This window comes from Lithobates pipiens, unplaced genomic scaffold (assembly GCF_037356315.1).
Source record: "Lithobates pipiens isolate NorthernLeopardFrog02 unplaced genomic scaffold, aLitPip1_a1.2 Scaffold_3, whole genome shotgun sequence".
Lineage (NCBI taxonomy): Eukaryota > Metazoa > Chordata > Amphibia > Anura > Ranidae > Lithobates > Lithobates pipiens.
Window position 1 is genome coordinate 166204164 of NW_027507790.1, and position 22220 is coordinate 166226383.

The following is a 22220-nucleotide window of genomic DNA, read 5'->3' on the forward strand; positions in this document are numbered from 1 at the left end:
AATGTTGTGGGCAGATTGAGTAAATTAAATGATGCAAATCCTCAAACAAGCTATGTTAATTCCAGGTTGTGAGGCAACAAAACACAAAAAATGCTGGGGGGGTGGGGGGGTGAATACTTTTGCAAAGCACTGTAATTTCTGACCAGAACTGTTGGATGGTGTGCAATTCCAGAAAATGTGCATAAAATCCACCCCACTCCTCATCTCATTTTAGAAGAGGGGCACAAACTTTAAGACCATGTCATCCTTTGTTAAAGCGGAACTAAACCCTCCTGTCTTTTTCAACCAAGGAAGCTGCCATTTTAGCCTCTGTTTGATCTGCAACTGCCATGATGCTGAACATATGATCAGTTATGACACCAGCCATTTGATGGTTCAACAGTTTGGTTGAGAGCACAACCAATGTGACAGTAGAAGGTAACTGTCTTTTGAAGCCAATAAATTGATTGGTTTAGTTCCGCTTTAATTACCTCTTGAATCATAAACAATCACCCTCTGTTTTTTCTTAAAACAATGCTGCTTTTGCCCTTTTATATCAGGTGATGCTGAATCACAGTGCTGTTGATCTGATTCAGCTTATTTCAGCCACTTCCTGATAACATGCATGCACTTCAGCAGTGGCTAAATGCTATTGCTCTGCATTGGCTTCCTAATAGTGATAGATGTGGAAAATGCCTGTTCAGTGACATTTGTAGTCCCCCATCAGAAACACTTGTAAAATGGTGACAATTCAGGAGAGCAATGGGAAGACAGGGACATATCATTTTCACTCTATAACAGGTAGTGCCTGGACAAGAACCATCATGCTCCATTAAGCTACAGATTTGAAAATATTAAATTGAAAATTATATTAAAATGTTCAAAATTACGTAAAATTTTAGTTATTGGATGTACATATACTTTAAGGGTATACTGGAAGGAACATATTAAAGTGATTTGACACATTTGCTTCATATATAAAGACAGAGGAGAAGGTTTCCTGAAGGTAAGGCTGTTTTAAACTAGAAGACAGATGATCCAATAGTCCTATAGTCCTATGGTTCAAGGTCACATGACATGAAAAGTCATTTTAGATCATGTAACTTGGTGCAGCTCTGGAACAGCAACTATATGGGTATCTTTATAAAGGAATAGCTTGCAAATTAGCTAAGCTTCTTTTCAGACTGGCTATCTCTAATAAAACTCTGTATAGAAACCTAGAGGCCCAGGAGGAAGATGGGAGGAGTCTCTTCTCTGATTCATTTAGCTGTGTGTATAATCAGAGCTTCAGTTACTGAACTCTGTAAGCAACAGGTTTGTTTTTAAAGACGTTGCGCTTAATTGCATGTGAGAAGGAGCCTAAAGCTCCACATGCTGGCTGAAAACTGTAAATGCAAATATTTACATGCAATATTTCACTAAAACTCTTTCATTTGACTAAAAAAAATGGAAACCATATGTGTAAAAAAAATTTTACACCAGGAGAAGTGAAGAATGGATATGTAAAAACACCCTACTTTCACGTTAACGCACTTGTGGCTGCTTCTGCTCCTCAGTTTGTAGTAACCAAAGTAGGAATATGATATGGCCATTTTTCATACAAGGGGCAAACAACAAAGTTAATTAACTTTTTACAGTTGGGATTTAACATTTACATAGTTACATAGTTAGTCAGGTTGAAAAAAAGACTCAAGTCTATCTAGTTCAACCATAAAAAAGAAATAAAATTAAAATATCATACAATCCCATATACCCAATCCTATACCCACAATTGATCCAGAGGAAGGCGAAAACCCCCCAGAAAAGCATGATCCAATTTGTTACAACATGGGCAAAAATTCCTTACTGATCCCAGAGGGGCAATCGGATTTTCCCTGGATCAATTTTACCTATAAATGTTAGTACCCAGTTATCTTATGTACATTTAGGAAAGAATCCAGGCCTTTCTTAAAGCAATCTACTGAGCTGGCCAGAACCACCTCTGGAGGAAGTGTATTCCACATTTTCAAAGCTCTACATTTTTCAAAGGCCATGTTTTTACAGCATTTTGTGTAACTGGAGCCAGTAATAAACGCGGCAGGGTTTTTAAAGCAGCATCAGTCAGCAAACTACAAGTTACTCTTTTTTAGAGACAGCATCATGATGACATTCACAAAGTCACAGATATACCTGTAAATTGTCAATAGAAGTCAGATTGCTGATTCAAGGTTAGGCATAAATTTCATGCTTGATGGATCCATCACTGATGTTGCTGATTTTTTTCAGCCTAACTGCTGATACTGAGTACACCTACTGATAGGAAAGAGTTTAAACAGATCCGCCTGGTACTTGAGCCCCAGCTGAAATAGTTGGAAAACTGCACCGAATTTTCTACTTTCACATAGCAAAGAAAGTTGGATTGTAGTGAATACTGATGTTTTCTTCACACTTGAGGCTCTCTTTCATATGCTAAAATAAATTTGATGGACTTCTGTCAATGGTATGTGTGCATATGAAGGTTTATTAACCTCCCTGGCTGTATGATTATTTCGGATTTTAGGTGCTGAAAGCGGTACCATTATTTTGCATGAAAATTTGTCGTTTTATATTGTAGTCTTGCAATTTTTATGCCGCGTACACACGTAGCCAACTATCCGGCGGACTTAGTCTGGCGGACTTCCCGCCGGACTGTCCGTCCGACTTTCCGAACGGGCTACTTGCCCACACACGGCACTTTTTCAGCGGACTAATATGGCGTACTAAGTCCGCCGTGCTATCCGCCATACTTTTGAAATGAACGGACTCGCCCACACACGCGGAGGAAAGTCTGCTCATTTCGAGTGCATCTCCAGGTAGGCGGGGCCCGCGAAGGAGACGTTGTTGGCCCCGCCACCTGGTATGGACTTAAAGGGGAACCCCAACGCCGAAAAAAATCAGCGTGGGGTTCCCCCCCAGGTCCACATCAGACCCTTGTCCGAGTGCGCTACCCGGCCGGCCAGGAAAGGGGGGGACGAGCGAGCGCCCCCCCCCTTCCTGAGCCGTACCAGGCTGCATGCCCTCAACATGGGGGGCGCCTTGGGGAAGGGGGGCTGCGCGCCCCCCCCACCCCAAAGAACCTTGTCCCCATGTTGATGAGGACAAGGGCCTCTTCCCGACAACCCTGGCCGTTGATTGTCGGGGTCTGCGGGCGGGGGGCTTATCAGAATCCACCGCCTGTAAAAGAGCTATAAGAAGGCGCGGTGGCCCGGCAGAAGAACCGAAGAGGGGGACAAGACCCCCGAAGTCAGAAGAAGAGGGTGGCGGCGAGGAAGAAAGCCTGGCTCCCCCGCTAGTAAAAGAGCTAGAAGAAGTTAGCGGAGGAGTCCGGCGAGAAGACCCTCGAAGACAGAAGACCCCCGGAGCTGTGCAATAAACTATTTTAACCCTTGTGTGTTGTGTTTTTTTGTACTTTATTTTACAGATGAATGGGTAGGGGTACATTGTACCCCATACTCATTCACATAGGGTGGGGGCCGGTATCCGGGGGCCCCTTATTAAAGGGGGCTCCCGGATTCCGATAAGCCTCCCGCCCGCAGACCCCGACAACCAACGGCCAGGGTTGTCGGGAAGAGGCCCTTGTCCTCGTCAACATGGGGACAAGGTGCTTTTGGGTGGGGGGGCCGCGTGGCCTCCCTTCCCCAGGGCACCCCCCATGTTGAGGGCACGCGGCCTGGTACGGCTCAGGAGGGGGGCGCTGGCTCGTCCCCCCCTTTCCTGGCCGGCCGGGTAGCGTGCTCGGACAAGAGTCTGATGTGGACCTGGGGGGACCCCAAGCTGATTTTTTTTGGTGTTGGGGTTCCCCTTTAAGTCCATACCAGGTGGCAGGGTCAGCGACGTCTCCTTCGCGGGCCCCGCCTACCTGGAGACCCGCTCAAAATGAGCGGACTTTTCTCCGGGCGGGAAAAGTCAGTTCATTTCAAAAGTACGGCGGACTGGCATACGCATGGCCGGATTGTCCGCCGAAATGCAAGTCCGGCAGGAAGATTGGAGTGCAAAACTACTTTCTAAGTCCGCCGTACTTTTGGGTAAAAAAAGTTTGCCGGAGGCTACACACGGGGGGATTGTCCGGCGGACTTGAGTTTGCCGGACTTTTCCACCCGATTGTTTGATCGTGTGTACGCGGCAATAGGAATAACTCTTAAATCTGTTCAAACCAAAGTCTAGCAGACATCCCGGGTATGATAAAGTTTGAAAAATTAAATCATAAATTATAATATAATAAATAACTATAAATAATTATACCAAATAATAATATAACAATAATAAAAAATATTCAATAATGTAATCAAATCAAAAACACTGAAATTTGCTCAGTTGCAGAATTGTCACTGTCATTACTTTTAAATATTTGATGACGGATCTCCCCACAAATCGCTATCGATCAATTCTGCGAGTGATTCCAATTTATTATCGCTGTTTTCTAGCTGGTTTGAAAATCATTTTTGATGTAAAGGGACAGTTTTGGTTGCTATGGACAATCTCCAGTTTCCAGGCAGAAAGTTTTTATAATATAAAACTACATGCAGAGCACTGGGCAGACCACTAGGGACAAAGGGGATGTGAAATAATTACATACAGCAATGTAATCTGTAAGATTACATTATACTGTATGTATAGTGTGTGTTTTACTTTTTGAATTTGGCGCCGATCTCTGCCCCTGTGTGTCGCAATGCTCGCAGGGAACGGAGATCGGCTCCGTGATAGATCCGGCGGAGGACGAGCCGCTCGTACAGCGGGGGGACATCGCCTGATCCAGGGGAGAAGGTAAGTAATCTCCTTCTGCATTCAGCGATGCGGTCCCGAGTCTGGCTCGGGGTTACTGCTAATGGTACAAAACTTTCACCCCGAGCCAGACTCGGGAACACCGCCAGGGGGGTTAAAGTCAAAATAAACCCACAGACAAAAATGTAATACATTGAAGTGTACAAGTACTTGGATGCGGTGACTGGATTATATTGTTTTGTTTATTTTATTTTTTTAAGGGCACCTGGTAATCCTGCCAGTAGCACACTTTCTCTCCCAGGGTGACAACACTCTCTCATTGTACTGTATTTATGGAGGAGTAGCGTTGTCATCCTAGGTCAGAAAGTGTGATAAGACTAGAGGCCACCTTTTCCCTCTTAATTTATTTAAAATGGGGGTGACAACACTTACTATTTTTTTTTTAATCCACGGTGGTGCTTAAAAACTAACACAGAAAGAAAAGTAAAGTTAACAAAAATCATGCAGGTGAAACACACACTAAAAAAGTGCACTTAAGAGTGTGCTTTGTCCAGCCCCTGAAGAGGTAGGGCCTCTACCCTGATCTCCTAGTGCACAAGGCTCCTGACAGGAACATGGTTCGTCTAGTCAGAAGGCCTGGCGGACCCCTCTCCTCATAGCCAGCAGAAGCCAACCACCAAGTACTAGGTTGTGGGGCACTCCCGAAGAGAGCCCCCCCCCCCTCCCCCAGGGTCGGAGGAGGAAGGAGCCGGAGGGCCACACATTCTCCCCCTAGATATCAGGGCAAGCCCAAGGACTCTCCCCCTCCATCCTAGTGAAAGGAATAACACACACAAAAGTGAAATGCCCCAAAAGGCTCAGTGCCGAAAAAAGTATTTGGTGCCGTGACTATGTTCCCTTTCACACTGTGGGGTCCCACACCCAAGTGTTGCTAAGAGCACCCCTAGGGTGACCACTCTCAGGGGGCACAGACACTATGGACTCTCTGCTTTCCCAGCCCATGACCAGACAAGGTAGATCCATTCAAATCAGTAGCAACTGGGCCCATCCAGTTTTCCAGAGGGGAATTACTTCTCTGCCCCAACTGCCTGTGGGTACCTTAGTTTCTGTTCCAGCCTTTACTAGCCTTCAGAGCCCCCATCACTCCAGCAGGGATACTATATAGCCATAAAAAAATTGAATATAAACCGCGCTTATGATAAACAAAAACAACATAAGTCCGATGGAGCAAAGTCCGATCGTGTGTACAGAAAACCATCGGACTTAAGTCCAAAGTACAAACACGCATGTCAGAACCAATGCAAAAGATCAGACAACAATACAGAAGTTGACCAAAGGTAGGTTGTAAAGAGCAGAAAAACCACGTGATTTAGTGAAAGTTGGCTGAAAAAGTCCTACCATGTGTATGCAAAACAAGTTTGCGGCCAACGCCCTTTGGACAGAAATACACGGGAAAGTTTGTTTGAAGTCCGATCGTGTGTACAAGGCTATAGTCTGTTTGCAGAACAAACTTTTGTCCAATGAAAACCGAAAAAGTTTGTCCGATGGAGTATACACACGGATGTTGCCTTAAAGCAGCAAATTTGCATGTTTGTTATCAAAAAGCCTGATCGTGTGTACGGGCCTTAAGAATAACATGAGGTGCTTTAGATTAATACAAGTACACACTATAGAAGGACAAGCTTCCAGAAGTTTACAACCACTTTAAAGCCTCTTACACACAATCGGACTTCAAACAAACTTTCCCGTGGATTTTTGTCCAAAGGGCATTGGCCGTGAACTTGTATTGCATACACACGGCAGGACTTTTTCAGCCAACTTTCACCAAATCATGTGGTTTTTCTATTCTTTACCACCACCTTTGGTCAACTTCTTTATTGTTGTCTGATCTTTTGCATTGGCTCTGAGCATGTGTGTTTGTACTTTGGACTTAAGTTTCACACGATCGGACTTTGCTCCGTCTGACTTTTGTTGACGAAAAGTTTGTCTGTTTGCAGAACAAACTTTTGTCCAATGAAAACCAAAAAGGTTTGTCTGATGGAGCGTACACACGTACAGATGTTACCTTAAAACAGCTAATTTGCATGTTTTTTGTCAAAAAGTCTGATCGTGTGTACGGGCCTTAAGTCTAAAGTCTATATACCAGTCTAGAAGCTCTAATTGGTTCCTCCTGCTGACCTCCACATTACTATAGGGGAGTAGTGGCATGGAGGTCAGCAGGAGGAGCCAAGGAGAGCTGTGGGGGGACCAAGGAGATCAATACTCCTGGAAGTGTCCATTTCTCAGTGGACTTTAGGGACCAATCCTCTGGATTGGTGCTGTATTCTTTATGGGGACTATTCCTCTGCATCAGAGCTGTGTTCTTTCACAAGGAGTGCTTGCCTGGAAAAGGTAGTATAGCAACAAGGTCACTATAAAAAAAAGATGGACATCTTAACTGGATGCTATTAGGTTTCCCCATTGTTATGTGTATTGTTAAATTGACATTTTCATTATTTTTTTTTTCTTTTATAAAATACTTTATTTTAATTAACGTTTTTTTTTTTTAGAGGCTGATCTTCTGTAGCCCCTTTGTAGCCTTCTTGTCTACATGCATGCACTCCAGCAACTGCTGTGTGGTCTTTTTAAGGGTGGGTTTCTTGATGGTGATTTCAGTAGGCCATGCTTGAGTAGGGAGTGTTAAAACAGACACTTTTAGTCCCCTTCAGATGCCTACATGACGACACAAGAGCACAAATAGCAGACAATGAAAGGAGTGTTGTCACCCTATGACAGGAAGTGTCTGAACAATGGCCTTTATGACAAGATCACCAGGTATTTATTTTAAACAAAAGCTGCAGATTTAAAATCATTGATAAAGAATTTTGAATTCATATTAACATGTTAAAGCTTATATGAGAGTTCAGTGATTGGATTTACATGTACTTTAATCTACAAGGAGGCCAGGCTGCATCATGATTTAGCAGCCAACTCTGATTGAAATAAGGAACTAATTTACTTGCTTCTATTCAATATTGTCTACATTTGTATTCTCTTTTGTTCTCTGTTAATGTCTTTTGGCATATTTTAACACATTCCTTTTTATGTTTGATACTCATTTTTTAAAGATTTATCTTCTTCGTTTGAGATTATATGCTTTATTAAGATAACGAAGAATGATCATACTTTTACTTTCCTGTTATGTAGCTTTTTTCTTTTTTTTCACCTTCCTTTACAAATGCAAAAATCAGATTACTGATTACTGATTACTGCGAATGAAAAATAATATTTCATACAACTTTATTCGCCACAGAATCAAAGTTACAAAAATGTAAAAACAGCTAAAAACTGCTGATCAGAAAGAGCTTGACACAAACACTTTAGGGCTGATTTACTATGCCGGAGCGTGCAAAATCTGGTGCAGCTCTGCATTGTAGCCAGCTTCTAACTTCAGGATTGTTCAATTAACCACTTACGGACCGCCCGTCGCAGTTTTACAGCGGCTGTTTGAAGGAGAATATCATTGTTATGACAGCAGTTAGCTGCCATAACTCCGGTATCCCCTCCTTCAGCGGGTGGTCTAATACAAGATAAAAGTGGTCCCTGCGGCAGCTTCGCCGCAAGATCACTTTTATCGGTGGTGGGAGTGGGGGCCCCCGCCGTGATCCAGTGCCTTCCGCCACTAACCGGAGCTGTCGGCAGTGGCGGAGGCAATCGCGTCCTCCTGCTGGCTCAGTATGGAGACGAGTGAGGGGAAGGTGGCCCCCATCCGTCTCCATACAATTGCTGGGCAGAAGCGACGTCAAAACGTCACTTCCGCCCATAGCTCTTAAAGGGCCAACTTTTTTAAATTATTTTTTTACAATTTTTTTTTTATTACATTTTAATCTAAATATAAGATCTGAGGACTTTTTGACCTCAGATCTCATATTTAAGAGGACCTGCCAAGTTTTTTCTATTACAAGGGATGTTTACATTCCTTGTAAAAGAAATAAAAGTGACATTTTGTTTTTAAACAGTGTAAAAATAAAAAACAAAAGGTAAAATAAATAATAATAAAAAAAATGTAAACGCGCCCCGTCCCGCTGAGCTCGCGCAGAAGCGAACGGATACGTGAGTAGTGCGCGCATATGAAAACGGTGTTCAAACCACACATGTGAGTTATCCTTAGACCTCCTCTGTAACGCAAAACATGCAACCTGTAGAATTTTTTAACCATAGCCTATGGAGATTTGTAGCCTCCCTGGCGGTATTCCCGAGTCTGGCTCGGGGTGAGATTTAATTACCATAAGCGGTATTCTCGAGCCAGACTCGGGTTTGCATCGCTGGATCCAGGTAGGGGGTTACTTATCTTGTCCCCTAGATCCAGCAATGTCTCCCTGCTGTGATCAGCAAGCCGCCATGTCTCGCTCGATCTATGACAGTGCCGAGCTCTGTTCCCTGCGAGCGTAGCGATGCACACTGACGGAGTTCGGCGCCAAATTCAAAAAGTAAAAAACACAGTATAGATACAGTATACTGGAATCTTACAGATTACAGTACTGTATCATATAATTACACACCCCCTTTGTCCCTAGTGGTTTGTCCAGTGTCCTGCATGCAGTTTTATATTATAAATACTGTTCTTTATGCCTGGAAACTGGAAATTGTCCATAGCAACCAAAAAATGTCAGTTTACATCAAAAGTGGTTATAGACCAGCTAGAAAACAGCGATAATAAATTAGAATCACTCGCAGAATTGAGCAATAGTAATTTATGGGGAAATTCGTCATCAAACACTAAAAGTAATGACAGCGACAATTTTGCAACTCCGCATATTTCAGTGTTTTTGATTTGATTACATTATTGAATAATTTTTATTATTATTATATTATTATTTGTTAAAATTATTTATAGTTTTTTATTTTATATAGAAAGATAGATAGATAGATAGATAGACATATATATAAAATTATATTATATTTTTAAATTTTATCATATCCGGGATGTCTGCTAGACTCTGGTTTGAACAGATTTAAGAGAGTTATTCCTAAGAATTGCAGGACTACAATATAAAATGGCAAATTTCCATGCAAAATAATGGTACCGCTGTCAGCACCTAAAATCTGAAATAATCATACCGCCAGGGAGGTTAAGGGTAAACGTTTGTCGCCATTCCACAAGCGGGCACAATTTTTAAGCGTGACATGTTGGGTATCAATTTACTCGGCGTAACATTATCTTTCACAATATAAAAAAAATTGGGCTAATTTTACTGGTGTATTCAAAAAAGTGATTTTTTCCCAAAAAGGATGCTTGTAAGACTGCTGCATAAATACGGTGTGAAAAAAAGTATTGCAACAACCGCCATTTTATTCTCTAGGATGTTAGAAAAAAAACAATATATAATGTTTGGGGGTTCTATTTAATTTTCTAGCAAAAAAAATGTTTTAAACATGTAAACAGCAAAATCTCGAAACGAGGCTGGTCCTTAAGTGGTTAAAGTGGTTGTAAACCCTTACAAACCACTTTGACCTACAGGTAAGCCTAGATTAAGGCTTACCTGTAGGTCCAAGCAATATCTCCTAAACCTATATGGTTTAGGAGATATTTGGCCGAAAACGGGCACCACTGTCTACGGCGCACTGAGCGCGGCATTCTCAGCGATGGAGCTGCCGCGCGTGTCGGCTCCCGTGCGCACGCGCGGGAGTGACGTCATGGCGGCTTCGCCAAATGACAGCGGCGGAGCTGCGAGACCCCACCAACAAGATGGATGCGGCGGACTACAGGGGACAGTGGCGACTTCTCTGGCTCCTGTGTCAGGTAAGTGACACATAATAGGCTACTATGCGATGCATAGTAGTCCATTATGCTTTGCCTTTGCAGGGAATGAAAGAGGAAGTAAACTCATCAGGGTTTACTTCCTCTTTAAGCTTTGAAAAAAAAAAAACATGGAAAATTCTGTGCAGAGCTGTACCAGATTTTGCACTCTCCAGTTTTAGTAAAACAACCCCTTTGTCTATATACGTGTGTGGGATTACAGTTCAAATCCTTAAAGGGTAACTCCGCTTTCAAGAGAAAAAAATATTACATTAAAAAATAATATAGCATATACAATTGTGACACAAGCTATATTGTAATCTATTGTTATTAAAAAATATCTTCATTTTCAGTCTGCTGTAATCTAATATTCTGTAAAATTCAGTGAAATATGGCAACCTGGATTTGTCCCAAACACAAATGGTGTACTGAATTGGCTCATTGATTTTGCCAGAAATCTGTACTAAGATATAAGAGAGGATTGTTTTTTCTCAATAAAAGTGGAGTTACTCTTTAAACACACATTGCTCTGTAAACTTCATATCTATATGATTTTCTATAAGCTCTTTTGTAGATGAACAAAGCAAACCCCACTGCACTCATTTTACTTGTGTTGTTAAAATTTAAAGATTCATGTGTTGTTTTTTTTTGGTGGTTGCACAGGACCTTATCAATTATTTTTCCCCACACTGTATCGATCATTCATTTATATAACCACACAATATAGATCATTTATTTATGAACATAGCACATTTTTTTTCAAGTTGTTGTTTTAGCAAACCCAGATTGTAGCCTGATGTGCACTGGGTATGTTGCCAGGATAATCCTGTTGTCATCATGCAAAACCTTGTGCAATAAACACATTCCTTAAAATTCATAAAGATTATAGCAGAAATTCCTTAGAATTCCATCACATATATTTGCGCACGCTCGTGAAATGGCGACAAACAATGTAAATTTTACTATCCATTGACGATGCTTTAAAAGCCTTTACAGGTTACCGCTTTAGAGAGGAGGTCTGGTGTTAGAATTACTGCCCATAATCTGACATTTGCAGTGATACCTCATATGTGTGTGACGATCGTTGTTTGTGTGCGTGTGGAACTGACATGCGATTTCGCCTTTGCGTACAAGCACGGGAGGACAGGGGCACTTTTTTATTATTAATAATAATTTATTTTATTTTTATTTATTTTTTTACCCTGTTGATTTTTTTTTTAAACATTTTTTATCACTTTTATCGCTCTCACAAGATGTGAACATTCTTGTGACAGCAGTAGGCAGTGACAGGATCTCTTTAAAGAGAAATCTGGGGTCTATAAGACCCCAAATCCCTCCTCTGCCCTTAACCACTAGAGATCCGTGCTATAGCTGAATGACGGCTACAGCGTGGACCTGCATTGCCAGGACGACGTCTATTGACGTCGTTCCGTGCACAAGCGGCCTGCGCACCCCCTGAAGGGCGCGCGTGGCACGCTCTGTAATCAGCTAGTCTATGAGACTTGCTGGATCACAGATCAGATTAAGGGGTCGATCCCGACCTCTTACCACGTGATCAGCTGTCAGCCAATTACAGCTAATCCTGGAATGTCAACAAAGCCGGTAATTTCTTCTACTCGCGCTGATCACCGGCGGCAGTGAGAGAGACATCAGTTCCAATCACTGCGATGTGCCGCCAGCTCCTCAGTGCCCACCTGTGCCCCCTACAAGTGCTGCCTACCAGTGCCCAACAGTGCCACCTATGAGTGCCCACAGTGCCACCTATCAGTGCCCGCAATCAGTGCCTAAACAGTGCTGCACATCAGTGCCACCTATCAGTGCCCAACAGTGTCACCTACCAGTGCCCATCAGTGCCATCTATCAGTGCCACCTACCAGTGCCCATCAGTGCCACCTATCAGTGCCATCTATCAGTGCCCATCAGTGCCATCTATCAGTGGTACCTATCAGTGCCCATCTGTGCCACCCATCAGGGCCCATTAGTGCCATCTTATCAGTAGCCATCAGTGCTGCCTTATCTGTGCCCATCAGTACCGACTTATCTGTCCCCATCAGTGCCACCTTATCTGTGCCTATCAGTGCCACCTTAACTGTGCCTATTAGTGCCCATCAGTGCAGCCTATCAGTGCCCTCCAGTGCAGCCTATCAGTGCCCACCAGTGCTGCCTCATCAGTGCATATTTTTTGTTTGTTTAGCAAAAAATAAAAACCCCAGCTGTGATTAAATACCACCAAAAGAAAGCTCTATTTGTGGGAAAAAAATGATAAAAATGTAATTTGGTACAGTGTTATATGACCGCACAATTGTCAATTAAAGTGCGTCAGCGCCGAAAGCTGAAAATTGGTCTGGGCAGGAGGGGGTTTAAGTGCCCAGTAAGCAAGTGGTTAAAAGCAAAAGCATAGATTTTTCAAAACTGGCACCGATGTTTCCTGAGTAAACTGGAAGTGATGTAATCGCTTCTAATTTACTGTTATGAACAGCCGAACAAAGCAGCCGATCCCAGATTTGCTTGGCTGTCCAGCCAGTGGCTGTGCTGGCTAGTAGCTCAGGTCTCCCGGTGGGACGGGAGAGCCGTGGAAGGTTAGCAGGGGGGATGTCACCTCCTGCTGCTTGAAATAGCAATCAAGCGGCTAGTAGGCTGCTCTGATTACAAGAGAGCCGACCACTGGCAGCTGCAGTCATCATCGATATTCAGATGCCACTGAAAAATTAGGCAGCTGGGTGCTGTTTGAGGCCGCATGAACCCAGGGACAAATGCTCGAATTCTATATTCTTCAACTGTACTGCTACAGTGCCTTGAAAAAGTATTCATACCCCTTGAAATTTTCCAAATTTTTTAATGTTACAGCCAAAAACGTAAATATGTATTTTATTGGGATTTTATGTGATAGACCAACACAAAGTGGTACATAATTGTGAAGTGGCAGGAAAATGATAAATAGTTTTCCACATTTTTGACAAATAAATGTCTGAAAGGTGTGTCGTGCATTTGTGTTCAGCCCCCTTTACCCTGATACCCCTAACTAAAATCTAGTGGAATCAATTGCCTTCAGATGTCACCTAATTGGTAAATAGAGTCCACCTGTGATTAATTAGATCTCTGTATAACTACAGCTTTTCTGTGAAACCCTCAGAGGTTTGTTAGAGAACCTTAGTGAACAAAAAGCATCACGACGGCCAAGGAACATACCAGACAGATCAGGGATAAGGTTGTGGAGAAGATTAAAGCAGGGTTAGGTTATAAGAAAATATCCCAAGCTTGGAGCACTGTTCAATCCATCATCCAAATATGGAAAGAGTATGGCACAACTACAAACCTATCAAGACATGACTGTCCACCTAAACTGACAAGCCAGGCAAGGAGAGCATTAATCAGAGAAGCAGCTAAGAGGTCCATGGTAACTCTGGAGGAGCTGCAGAGATCCACAGTTCAGGAGGGAGAATCTGTCCACAGGACAACTAAAACAAAACTTGCTACATCCCAAGTGAACCAGAATTGTTGCCAGCAACCCAGAAGTTCAGAACCAAGCAAAGAGGGTACCCCCACTACGTTGGGACCTTAAGGGCAACTCGCATATACAAATATATAGTAGAATATAAAGTTTAATTCATATACATGGCTAAAAAATTGGTGCATACATCACCATGGAACAACATTTCTAATACATACTAAAATATTTTAGTATGTATTGGAAATGTTGTTCCATGGTGATGTATGTACCAATTTTTTATCTACGTATATGAATAAAACTTTATATTTTACTATATATTTGTATATGTGAGTTACCCTTAAAGTCCCAATGTACTGGGGGGTACCCTCTTTGCTTAGTACAGGACAACTATTAGTTGTGCACTCCACCAATCTGGCCTTTATGGAAGAGTGGTAAGAAGAAAGCCATTGTTGAAAGAAAGTAGTCCCATTTGCAGTTTGCGAGAGGCACGTGGGGAACACAGCAAACATGTGGAAGAAGGTGCTCTGGTCAGATGACAAATTTTACTTTTTGGCCTAAAAGTAAAATGCTATCTGTGGCGGAAAACTAACACTGCACATCATCCTAAACAAACCATCCCCACCATAAAACATGGTGGTGATAGTATCATGTTGTGGGGATGCTTTTCTTCAGCAGGGACAGGGAAGCTGGTCAGATTTGATGGGAAGATGGATGGAGACAAATACAGGGAAATCTAAAGCTCCATACACACTATCAGTTTTTCTGCTGAGTTTTTCCTTCAGATTTACCAAAACCATATAATATGAGATCAAACCTTAGGAGTTTAAATTTGTATGCAGTCAGGCAGGCCCTTGCACTACATGGTTTTGGTAAACCTGAAGGAAAAACTCAGCAGAAAAACTGATAGTGTGTATGGGGCATTAGAAGAAAACATGTTAAAGTCTGCAATTCACCTTCCAGCAGGACAACAACCCTAAACATACAGCCAAAGCTACAATGGAATGGTTTAGATCAAAGCATATTCATGTGTTAGAATGGCCCACTCAAAGTCCAAACCTAAATCCAATTGAAAATCTGTGGCAAGACTTGAAAATTGCTGTTCACAGACACTCTTCGTCCAATCTGACAGAGCTTGAGCTATTTTGAAAAGAAGAATGGGCAAAAAATTCACTCTCTAGATGTGCCAAACTGGTAGAGACAGAAATGAAAGGGGAACAGCCACTATAGTCCTGGTCTTTTTTACAAAGAGAGTTCTGTCAACATCCCGAGCATGTATAATTGTAGAAAATTATTACCCCAATTGGGACTTTCAAGTCAGAATGTGAATAACAGTAAATATATATAACAAAAATTTAAAAAGTATACAAAGTTTTATTAGAATTGATATAAGAAGGTTGACCACATGGTTTAAACAACATTACATCATAAAATCCATTGCATGAGGACATTGAAGATACATATACTTAGAGCACCCTAAAGCTCGGAATAATTAGAACATCATGTTGCCCTTGATACAGTGAAGGGCCAAAATTCTTGTGGATGTTCACAAAGCAACCCTACGCGTTTTGGAAATTTATGTTCCTTCTTCAGGGAAGAAATGGGTGCATATGTATAGAATCATCATAAGTATAAAATAAATATATGCATGTTCCAATAGATGCGCCGCACCAAGCACATCAAGACCAATCAGGGTGGTGCCAGGTCCCCAGGTTCCCGCACATGCAAGGGCCGTACATAAATAGGGGATGTATGTATATTACCCACGAAAACGGGGAATTTTGTTCACTGGGTCATCAGACATGTTTACTGGTCGGTGGAAAGTTGCCACTGAGTGGCATATTCTTCCTTAAAAGTCCCAATTGGGGTAATAATTTTCTACAATTAAGCTGGAAGAGACATACCCAAAAAGACTTGCAGCTGCAAAAGGTGGTTCTGCAAAGGAGAGCTGAATACAAATACACACCACACTTTTCAGATATTTATTTGTCATAAATATTGAAAGCGATTTATCGTTTTCCTTCCACTTCACAATTATGTGCCACTTTTGTGTTTGTCTATCACATAAAATCCCAATAAAATACATTTAAGTTTTTGGTTGTAACATGACAAAATGTGGAAAATGTCAAGGGTGTGAATACTTTTTCAGGGCACTGTATAACAAGAAAACTAAAAAGTGTGGGGTGGCACCTGTGACTCTGCGAGTGTCATAAAAGGGATTGGGTGGCTCTACAGTCTTAGGCCTGTTTTAACTCTGGACATACTGGACATTTCCAAAGAGCTTAGAGTTAGGCCAGTGACATCATAGCTTCCAACTGCCCCTCATTTTGGGGGATTGTCCCATCTTTTGGAACCACAATGCCAAAAAAAAAAACAGTGACCATTAGATGTGCCAAGCAATGCCTGCCAGTGCCTCCTCGTCAGTGCTGCCTATCAGAGCCATCTATCAGTACCAATCAGTGCAGCCTATAAGTGCCAATTAGTGCCACCTATAAATGCCCATCAGTTCAGTCTTTCAGTGCCCATCAGTGTCGCCTATTAGTGCCATCAGTGCCACCTATGAGTGCCCATCAGTGTCGAGTATCAGTGCCCATCAGTGCCGCCTATTAGTGCTGCATATTAGTGCCTCATCATCAGTGCCCATCAGTGCTGCCTTATCAGTGTCCATCAGTGAAGGAGAAAAAGTAGGTATTTACATCATTTTATAACAGAAACTAAGAAAAATCCCAGTGGTGATAAAATACCACCAAAAGAATGCTCTAATTGTGGGAACAAATTGATACCCAAAAGTACGGCGGACTTAGAAAGTAGTTTTGTACTCCAATCTTGTAAAGCCGTACTTTTGAAATGAACGGACTTTTCCCAAAGGGGAAAAGTCCGCTCATTTTGAGCGCGTCTCCAGGATGATGTCCCCGCCTATTATGATGTCACAGTCCCAGCATCCTCTGGGACTGTGACATCATAATGGGCGGGGACATCATCCAGCGATGTCCCTATATAAGTCGCCGTGCGCCACGTCTCTGCCATTGTGAGCGGAGGATGCGACGAGGCAACATCTGAAGAGAAGAAGAGAAGAACAGAAGGCGGCGACAGCGGCAACAGAAGATCGGGCCATCGCCTGTAAAAGAGCTAGAAGAAGGCGCGGTGGCCCGGCAAGAAGAACCGAAGAGGGGGACAAGACCCCCGAAGTCGGAAGAAGAGGGCGGCGGTGGCAAAGAAGAAAGCCGGGCTCCTCCGCTAGTAAAAGAGCTAGCAGAAGATAGCAGAGGAGTCCCCCGAAGACGGAAGACCCCCGGAGCTGTGCAATAAACTATTTTAACCCTTGTGTGTTGTGTTTTATTTTTACTTTTTTCCACAGGTGAATGGGTAGGGGTACATTGTACCCCATACTCATTCACATAGGGTGGGGGGCCGGTATCCGGGGGCCCCCTTATTAAAGGGGACTCCCGGATTCCGATAAGCCCCCCACCCGCAGACCCCGACAACCAACGGCCAGGGTTGTTGGGAAGAGGCCCTTGTCCTCAACAACATGGGGACAAGGTGCTTTGGGGTGGGGGGGCGCGCGGCCCCCCTTCCCCAAGGCACCCCCCATGTTGAGGGCATGCGGCCTGGCACGGCTCAGGAGGGGGGGTGCTCGCTCATCCCCACCCCCTTTCCTGGCCGGCCGGGTAGCGTGCTCGGACAAGGGTCTGATGTGGACCTAGGGGGGGACCCCCACGCCTATTTTTCGGCATAGGGGTTCCCCTTTAAGTCCATACCAGGTGACGGGGCCAGCGACGCCTCCTTCGCTGGCCCCGGGCTACCTGGAGACGTGCTCAAAATGAGCGGACTTTCCTTCGCGTGTGTGGGCGAGTCCGTTCATTTCAAAAGTACGGCGGATAGTCCGACAGACTTAGTACGCCATATTAGTCCACTGAAAAAGTGCAGTGTGTGGGCAAGTAGCTCGTTCGGAAAGTCCGGCAGACAGTCCGGCGGGAAGTCCGTCAGACTATGTCCGCCGGATAGTTGGCTACGTGTGTACGCAGCATAAGAGTGACACAACACTGCTTCTCCATAGCTACAGTACTGTTAGTAGGTATTGTGACCCTAAATCAGGGAGTGCATTACTAGCAAGATTACTAGGAGAGAACAAAACACTCTAATTGTCATGTACCATTCCACATTGCATACATTTTTATAAAAGAATTAATGAAGCATTGGAATTTTTTTTTTTTTAACACACCCGATGATTTTAGAACTAAAGTAAAACAATTGTTTTATAAGAAAAAAAAAAAGGCTTCTTATTGAGTCTGAAATTGTTTTAGGCAGTTATGTGCTGAAAAAAAAAGATAAAAGCCGTGTTACAATAATATTTTAAACAACAATAACAAAAAAAAAAAAAGGAGTTTCCTTTAAATGTGTTTTAAAAGCACTTTCAATCCTCATTCCAATTAAATATTTCTGAATATTTCATTTGCAGGTGAGAAAAATGTGTACTTATCATACAGTTGCCTGTTTTACAAAATTGTCAGGTGTATCCCAGGACGACAAAGAGCTGAAGAGCACTGATCAAGATTCCAGCCATGCATTAGGTCTCGTACACAATATGCATTGGCATTTAAAGCAATTTGGAAATACAGTGCCTTGCAAAAGTATTCACCCCCCTTGGCTTTTTACCTATTTTGTTACATTACAGCCTTTAGTTCAATGTTTTTTTAATCTGAGTTATATGTGATGGATTAGAACACAATAGTCTAAGTTGCTGAAGTAAAACTAGAAAAATATATACATAAAACTTTTTTTCGGAAATAAAAAACTGATAATAATTGCCATGTTCCTATGTATTCACCCACTTTGTTATGAAGCCCATAAAAAGCTGTGTGCAATCTAAGTGTCACATGATCTGTCTCTCAGGTCACCTTGAGGCGAGGTGACAGATGCACACCGTAGGGATCAGGAGTGCACCACGAGGTTGTGGACCCTACGGCTGACTGCTGCGGACGGGAGACAGGTCCCACCGGGGTTAGAGAGTAAGATTCCCTGGGGCACGGAGTCTAAGAGCCAGCAGGTGTTCACAGAGCCTCGAGTGGTGAGGATGGACTTGGCTGCAACTGGCTCCAGGTCGCGACCCCCAGGGTCCCCCAGCTCACACCCATGGTAGGCAACAGGAGGTTAGGGATGGTAAGGGACAAAGCCAAGGTCGGGGCCACAAGCAGACAGGGATAGTCAAAGACACGCCAAAGTCGGTAACGGAACGACAGAAGAGCACACGGCAGGTAACAGGAAGCTAAACACACAAAGGAATACACAATGGTTGATCAGCACTGTTGGCTTGCAGTGCACAGGTTAATATAAGGTTCCCTGATAGGGCCTGGGGTGGAGCCATGCTTAGAGGAGAGGTTATAAAAACCACCAGGTGGAAGTGGCTGGCCTCTTAGTCTGAACACATGAGGGGAGGTAAGCAATCAGGAAGATCACTGCATAACCATGACACTGTCATTACATATACACACCTTTTTGAAAGGCCCCAGAGGCTGCAACACCTAAGCAAGAGACACCACTAACCACACACTGCCAAGACCAACAAACTCTCCAAAAAAGTAAGGGACAATATTGTTAAGAAGTACAAGTCAGGGTTAGGTTTTAAAAAAATATCCAAATCTTTGATGATCCCTAGGAGCACCATCAAATATATCATAACCAAATGGAAAGAACATGGCACAACATCAAACCTGCCAAGATACGGCCACACACCAAAACTCATGGACCGAGCAAGAAGGGCATTAATCAGAGAGGAAGCACAAGAGACCAAAGGTAACCCTGGAGGAGCTGCAGAGTTCCATAGCAGAGACTGGAGTATCTGTACATAGGACAACAACAAGCTGTAAGCTCCATAGAGTTGGGCTTTATGGCAGAGTGGCCAGAAGAAAGCCATTACTTTCAGCAAAAAAATGAAATGGCACATTTTGAGTTTGTGAAAAGGCATGTGGGAGACTCCCAAAATGTACGAAGGAAGGTGGTCTGGTCTGATAAGGCTAAAATTGAACTTTTTGGTCATCAAAGAAAACGCTATGTCTGGCGCAAACCCAACATATCACATCACCCAAAGAACACCATCCCCACAGTGAAACACGGTGGTGGCAGCATCATGCTGTGGGGGGGTGTTTTTCAGCAGTCGGGACTGGGAAACTGGTCAGAATTGAAGGAAAGATGGATGGTGCTAAATACAGGGATATTCTTGAGCAAAACCTGTACCACTCTGTGTGTGATTTGAGACTAGGATGGAGGTTCACCTTCCAAGAGGACAATGACCCCAAACACACTGCTAAAGCAACACTTGAGTGTTTTAAAGGGAAACATGTAAATGTGTTGGAATGGCCAAGTCAAAGCCCAGATCTCAATCCAATAGAAAATCTGTGGTCAGACTTAAAGATTGCTGTTCACAAGTGCAAACCATCCAACTTAAAGGAGCTGGAGCAGTTTTGCAAGGAGCACTGGGCAAAAGTCCCAGTGGTAAGATGTGGCAAGCTCATAGAGACTTATCCAAAGCGACTTGGAGCTGTGATAGCCACAAAATGGGTCTCTACAAAGTATTGACTTTAGGGGGGTGAATAGTTGACTGTTTCTGTTATTTTGTCCTATTTGTTGTTTGCTTCACAATAAAAAAAAAAATCTTCAGTTGTGGGCATGTTCTGTAAATTAAATGATGCAAATCCTCAAACAATCTATATTAATTCCAGGTTTGAGGCAACAAAACTCCAAAAAATGCCAAAGGGGGTGGGGGGGGGGGGGGGGGTGGGGGGGTGAATACTTTTGCAAGGCACTGTATTTTAAGATTAACAAGCATGGCGAGATAGAGCTGTTATTTGGAAAGGTAATAATGCCAAGCCTGGGAAATGCCTTCTAATCTGGGAAATATGTAGAAAAACATATCTATCTATCTATCTATCTATCTATCTATCTATCTATCTATCTATCTATCTATCTATCTATCTATCTATCTATCTAATATATCTATCTATTTATCTACACAGTATCTATCTATGTATCTGTCTACAGTATCTATCTATCTATCTATTAGATCACATCAATATGTGAGAATACAAAATACAGAAAAATACAAAACTTATTAATAGAAAGTATGCATGCTTTGCTTTTAACCTGTGTTGGTTCAGTAAAGAAGTGTAACATTTTTGCTGCCTTAGTTGTCAGTAAAACCACAAGGGAGTTTAGTTTCCTGACACACCCCTCACATTCTGTGCTTTCACATTGACCGCTCAGCAGCTGGATATTTCTGCAAAAGCATAGAGGGGTATGCTTTCAGCGGGATTGATAAACATGTTTTTCTTGGAAGTTTGAGGTTGATCCAATGGAAACAACACCTAGCCAACGCTTTACATGCTATCCTCATATACACGTGAACTATGTGTCAATCTGTTAGCATGCTGGTTTACAGAAATTTTCACAAGCTTTGTACTATGTCATTTTTTTTTAAAACCACTAGCTTAAAATGAAATCAGGTTTACTTGGCTTGATAACATTGTATACATTTTAATAATAAAAGAATAGAATAATTCATGGAGAATTGCTATTATTTTTGAACACATCATAGGTTTAAAATACAATTTTAAAACAAAAGTAAAAAAAAAAAAAAAAACTTTTTAAAAGTTTAAAAAGTTGCCTATTGTTGAGTCTGAATTTTTTTTAGCCAGTTATGTTAAAAATCACGTTCAATCTTCATTGCAAACAAATATTTCATAATATGCATAATATCATTTGCAGGTGAGAAAAAGATGTACTTATCGAACAGTTGCCAGTTTTACATAAATAAAGTTGTCAAGTGGATCCCATGGATGACAAAGGAACGAGGAGCACCAGTCAAGATTACAGTCATACATTAGGTCTCATACACAATATGCATGGGAAATTAAAGTGATTCATTTTACAAGTCATTTGCTGTTCTGGGCAAGTTAATGAGATCTGAAAATAATTTTCTAAAAGTTCACTTTCTTTCTAAATCGAGTAAAAATGTAAGTTCAGAAAATGTGACTTGTGAGTCCAGTTCACTTGCACATTCAAAATGTTAATTAGGCTAAAACTACTTTTCTATTCTGTAACATCTTCATGATATACTCATTTATTTGAGTTCTCTGTTAACATTTTTGTGAATTTGTTGCAATAGTGGGGTCCTTTTCCTCATATAGCAGTGGTATAGAATGACACATGCAAGATAGCGGTCAGAATCCCTAGACTTCAGTACAGTACGTATTGCTCCAGATGTAACAGATTGCATCT

General features: G+C 42.4%; 1 long non-coding RNA gene across 1 annotated transcript in view; it reads left to right on the top strand.

Moving 5' to 3' along the window:
• The window catches only part of LOC143940007 (uncharacterized), an 88629-nt gene extending 66752 nt beyond the window's left edge, over nt 1-21877 (top strand). The window contains exon 2 of the long non-coding RNA XR_013263798.1: nt 21708-21877. This is a non-coding gene — a long non-coding RNA (uncharacterized LOC143940007). The remainder of the gene's footprint in view (nt 1-21707) is intronic.
• Nucleotides 21878-22220: the final 343 nt, after the last annotated feature.